The 6,000-nt window shown below is 34.0% G+C and overlaps 1 protein-coding gene across 2 annotated transcripts in view; it reads left to right on the top strand.

The window, feature by feature from the left end:
- The first annotated feature begins 5,110 nt into the window (after positions 1-5,110).
- The window catches only part of LOC114333661 (teneurin-a), a 499,544-nt gene continuing 498,654 nt past the window's right edge, over positions 5,111-6,000 (top strand). For both annotated transcript variants that reach the window (XM_050653925.1, XM_050653924.1), the window contains exon 1: positions 5,111-5,322. The gene's annotated coding sequence lies outside the window, so the exon portion shown is untranslated. The remainder of the gene's footprint in view (positions 5,323-6,000) is intronic.

The raw sequence follows: 6,000 nt of genomic DNA, 5'->3' as shown, positions 1-6,000 counted from the left end.
TCTTTCGATTTTACCCATCATAATAAGTTGAAGAATATTATACCGGTCTCCCCTTACTACGTGTCCAAAATAGGCCACCTTTCTATATTTGATGTTATCAAGCAGCTCGCGGGTAGCATTTGCTCTCTTAAGGACTGCCACATTTGTCAGCATAGCCGTCCATGGTATTTTTAGAATACGTCTGTGCAGCCACATTTCAAAGGCCTCCAAACGGTTAATGGTGGATATTTTTAATGTCCATGCTTCGACACCATACAAGAGGACTGACCAAATGTAGCATTAAATCATGCGCTTTCGAAGTTGAAGTTGCAAGGTATCATTACAGAAGAATGACCTCATTTTTAAAAATGTCGTGCGGGCTATCTCGATTCTACATTTTATCTCTTTATCTGGATCTAGTTGTTCAGTAATATGGCAACCAAGATATTTAAAACTGGGTACTCTTTGAATCATATGACCATCAACATATAACCGTGAATCTTGAAGGGCCAAACGGCTAAATACCATGTACTTTGTTTTTTAACAGTTTATATTTAGGCCAAACTCTCTTCCCACTCTGTCAATGGCATTTAAAAGGTGTTGTAATCCATTCATATCATCACTTAAAATAACTGTATCGTCTGCATATCTGATTGTATTTATCAGAATTCTTTTAACCTTCACACCCCATTCCAAATTATGCAGCGATTCCTTAAATATTCTATCTGAATACAAATTGAACAACAGTGGGGACAGTATACAACCCTGTCTGACGCCTCTTTGTATTTTGCATATTTCTGTTGATTTTCCATTTATGCAAGCTGTCGCTGTTTGACGCCAGTATAATTTTTCTATGATTCGTACATCTTGACTATCAACTCCTTTATCCTTTAGTATTTTAATTAATTTGTGATGTTGTACTCGACCAAAGGCCTTCTCATAGTCAATAAATACAGCAAAGACGTCTTTCCTTTGATCTCGGCATTTCTGCAATAACACATTTAGTGCAAAGAGTGCGTCCCGGGTTCCCAGTCCATTTCTGAAGCCAAATTGTGTTTCATTCTGGTCTTCTTCACATTTATCTCTGATTCTACTGTGGATGATACGTAGAAAGATTTTCAAGGTGTGGCTCATAAGGCTTATCATTCTATAGTCGCTACAGTTTCTCGGACGTTGTTTTTTGGTAGGGTTATGAATTCGGACTTTAACCAATCTTCAGGGATATCACCAGTCGAATAAACATCATTGAAAAGTTTGACTAGTATTCCAATGTTTTCCTCATTTATGAGCTTTAACATTTCTGTAGGTATGTTGTCGGGACCAACGGCTTTCTTGTTTTTTGCCAATTTTATAGCATGTTGTATTTCTGATTTTAGTATTTCTGGTCCTTCACCTTCATCTAAAGTGTCCAGTTCTTCGGGTCTATCATCATTATACAGTTCATTTATATAATTGTACCAGGTAGTTCGAATTTCGTGTTCGTCTATTATCATTTTTCCCGACGAATCGGTTACAGTATGTGGAGTTTTCTTATAATAAAGACCAGCCACTTCTCTAACTTTTTTAAACATATTAAACGTATCATGTTATTCATTCAACTTTTCTAATTCCTTGCATTTATCCTCCATCCATTTTTCTTTAGCTACCTTTATTTTTTGTTTAATTAGTTTTTGTTTTTCTTTGTATTCTGTTTTGCTATCTTTCAGTTTTCTTCTCTGCTCCATCAATTCCAGGATTTCATCAGTCATCCATTGTTGTTTTTTGTGCCTCTGCATCGTTGTCGTATATTTTTCCATTTCTTTCGAGGTAAGATCTTTAAACGTGTTCCATATTTCTGTATTGTTTTCATTTGTTGAATTCTTTAGCTGATTATTCAAGTCATTTTCTATTAGCGTTTTGTTAGATGCTGATATATGTAATTTTGGTGTTTTGGGGTTTTCTTCGACTTTTTTGAGCTTCACTTGGATGTCAGCTATTAGAGGGTTATGGTCTGAACCGATATCTGCACCAGGATAATATGTCGTTGATCTCTTGATACCATTCTTAAATCTAAACCGACGATAGGGATACTAAATTAATTTATCGTCAAATTCGTTTTAATAATAATTATTGTAATATTCAAAATATGGATATATCTTCAAAATAATTAATTTACCTAACCATTTATCTATTTAATTTATTTGTGTTACAAAATCAATAAGTTTGAATATATTTGTTTTGTTGTGTATGATCATAAAAAAATCATGTATGTTTCTCATATTTAATTGTCATTAGGATGCTTGTATTCTATACAACACTCGCCGCTACGCGGCTCAGGTATTTGTCATACTCGCATCATAATGGACCGTAATAGTCGTGACGTCAAATCAATGTTGGCTACTCGGGAAAGGTTTCCAAACAAAACAAAAATTCGCACTTGGTGTTTGCCAATGTTTATTTTCATTTTTATAATTGGAATATATTACTTGTAGGATATTTAATTTTTACAAAATGGTAATGTGTTGGGTATACCCGATTGTAATCAATGCTCATAGTATATTTCCCACCATATTTCCAAATAGGACTGCTTAAGATCCTGAAGAAACGCAGTAAGTGCTATGTAGTGTGTAAATTCTTGATTTTATGTAGGGACATTTATAAAATTAAAAGTAATATGATTGATATGACTAAGAAGGATTGTGCCTTTACAAAATATGTGCAGATGATTTTTAAAACAAAATAAAATTAAAAATGATTACACAAACCACGTGTATAGTCAATTGACAGACGTCAAACTTTGGCTTTGTTTGGAAACTTTTTTGACGTTTTGACGTCACACTATCACGGCCCATTACTATCATGAAATCTCGTTACATAATATTCGCGGTGTGCAAGTACTCGGAAGGGAATTGAGAAACGATCGTGCGCGAATACCGGAGAAATATTGCAACTTTCTTAAATAATTAGGCATTCCAAATCACGTGATATAATATGGCTGCTGGATGGCGAAACTGTCATCCATAGGCGTATCCAATGTTTAAACCACTTCATATTTAATTTGCTATCACAATTTCACAAATTTCGCTACACAATTAACAAAAAAAAACAAAACCAAACAGGATATTCTTTACAAATTTGTCAATATTCAAGGTAAACATTAGATACGCCATGACCACCCCCCTTAACTATGTCTATGGCCATGTCAGTTTAGCCATCCACCGGCCACCACTGACAGTTCATTGGAATCCCTAATTCATATTGTCAATTGAAATTGTCAAATTGACGTACATTTCATACCTATTGTCATTTAAGAAGAAAAATTATACATTGCTTCACAATATTGATATGATATGCAATTATTATATAAAGGTAAATTTAATTAATTGTATTTTGCTTGCAGAACTGCATTGTAATAACTAACTTTATTTACTACATACAATTGTTTACGTTTTAATAACATAACCTAAATCTTATTTTTTCTTCTTATTATTTTTTTGGACTATGGCCTTGACAATTATCCAGTAACCAGGACCATATGATTGGCTAATATAATTAAAAGTGGGAATAAAAGTGCAGAGCGAAGAAACCAGGTGTCGCTTTTCCAAACTTGCACGGTCCCAATACTATAAGCTTATTGAAAAATATCCTTATATGTATCTTGACTATATTGTAATTTACTATTATTCTATTCATTTAAATAACTGTCTAAAATTTTGACTTTCAGTTTAACATTTTCTTTTTAAAACGTTGAAAATTTGATTAAGTAACCGAAAACAATGTTGTTGGCACACGCTTCTAAGTTTGTCTGACTATTTCGACATAGAAAACCATTAACGCTCATTTGTCGGTGAGCCCAATTAGTTTTGTAATTAAAATAAGTATATTGGAGATTGACCACAATTGTAGGATTAGAAAGTCCTTATTGACGTTCCAACTTCTACTTCGGAAGCAGATTTAAAAATACAAGTTTCAAAATTAAATTAACGATTTTAAATAGAGAATATCAGTAGAAAAAAACTAAATGTATAGTGATTAGTAAAGGGCTATGTAGAAGCAAATTAGAAATAGACGGTAAAATTGTAGAATCCGTAATGAAATTCAGTCATCTAGGAGTAGAAACCACTAGTGACAGGGAAATATGAAGAGAGACCACAAGGCAAGCAAGAAAAGCAACAAGAGTAAGTGGTTGCCTCCGAGAAATCATATGGAGAAACAAACATCTGACACCAGAAAGCAAAATAAAAGTACACAAGACACAACAATATGACCAATTCTAACATATGACAAGGACTGATACAAAAAAGACGAAACAACAAATCAACAATATCGAAATGAAAGTATCAAGATCAATAGCGGGCATATCATTAAGAGACAGACAAAGCAACAGAAGTATACGCGAACAATCTAAAATTAAAATTATTAACAGGTGGACAAAAACAAGGAAAAAAAAACTGGAATGAACATGTAAAACGAATGGGACTAGATAGATTAGTGAACATCTTTAAAAACAACAAGCCGTATAGCAGAAGACCCGTTGGAAGGCCGCCGAAAAGGTGGGAATACAATGTACAGTCAACAACAACTGAAACAGAATAAAAGGCAGACAAACAGGATTAATCCTAATCGCACGAAGAAGAAGAAAAAGAAGAAGATTTTAAATCAGTTATAAATAAAAAAATCCACGAATAATTAAATTTCATCAAATATTGGGTAGGCCACCAAAAATTTTCCAAAGAGGCTGTTTTTCTTCTTCTTCACGTGCCATATCGAAATTTTCCGACGTTGGAGAAAGAAACATTTTTATTTTAAGAATTACCTAGCAATTTCACGTCCACTCCTAAAAACACGTTATTATCATAAGATCTACAAAATTTAATCCTGTTTTTAGACGAAAATTTAATTTTTTTCCAAAACATATTAAATCCGCGAAAATGCAAGGTGAATGTTAAATCATTTGTGACATTAAACACGGAAAATTCAGTTTTCGGGGAAAATCCGTCAACTTGGCATGCCCGCGCTCGAATTCTTGTCGAGCTGCACGGGGGTGAGTCGTCGAACACCGCACCTACGCATGCGCATCAGCCCTCTACCGTTCGCGCCCCAAGTCACTATACCGCATCGAAATCAACCCCACTTGAGAACAAACTGTTGAACAGGCGTCACACAACGCGCTGTGCCGTGCGTGATCTATAAACTCTGCCTCGGCCTCCTATGATTTTCTCGATGGTAATCGCGCTTCAAAATCATGTTAACACGGTGTTTTTTATTTAATTATTGTTTTCCCAGTGTAGCGTGAGATAAGAATCTCTCGGGTGACGTTTAAGTGATTTTTTGACGTTCTAAAGGCGGACCTTTGCTATAAAGGTAAGCGATGACAGACATTGGATGTGACGAAAATTGAAGTGAGCAGATTTTATTCGGCTCGTTAGAGCCAGTGACTTGAAATAAACGTAAATACAGGTCGTGACTACACTGATTGTATCTTTTATCGTGAGACAGTAGCTACTGTCAAGATTTCCTGCTATGACAAGGTGCAGGATTATCCTGATGACATTTCAAAGATGTTTAGTATACAACAAATGACAGACATTATTATTCATACATGAAATTTAACATGATTATGTTTTGAATAACATTTGGCAGAATCAATAATAACTTTTGTTGTTAAAAGTAAATGTAGATTTAATATGAATTTCACCCAAATCCTGAAACCTGCTATACTGATTTATGATTTGTGAACTTGATTGATGTTGTTCTATCAGTAAATATAGTGGAATTATATACAAATGAGCACCATTTTCGCACATATGACTGATTACATTTTGTCGTAAACTTATTTTCTTTTGATGACAATTTTTTACAGACTTTATGACAGACAAATGTTTAAGGGGTAGACGCAAAATCTTGGTCCAATGCTATTTATATACATAGGACGGAAAGTCCCTTAGAATAACTAAAAGGTTTCTTTTTTAATAAGATATTTGAAATTAAAAATCAGACTACATTTTTTCTTAGTTTTTCAACCCTGTAACTTATTAAAAT

Source organism: Diabrotica virgifera, chromosome 6 (genome assembly GCF_917563875.1).
Source record: "Diabrotica virgifera virgifera chromosome 6, PGI_DIABVI_V3a".
Classification (NCBI taxonomy): domain Eukaryota; kingdom Metazoa; phylum Arthropoda; class Insecta; order Coleoptera; family Chrysomelidae; genus Diabrotica; species Diabrotica virgifera.
This window is presented reverse-complemented; position numbering and strand designations above follow the sequence as displayed.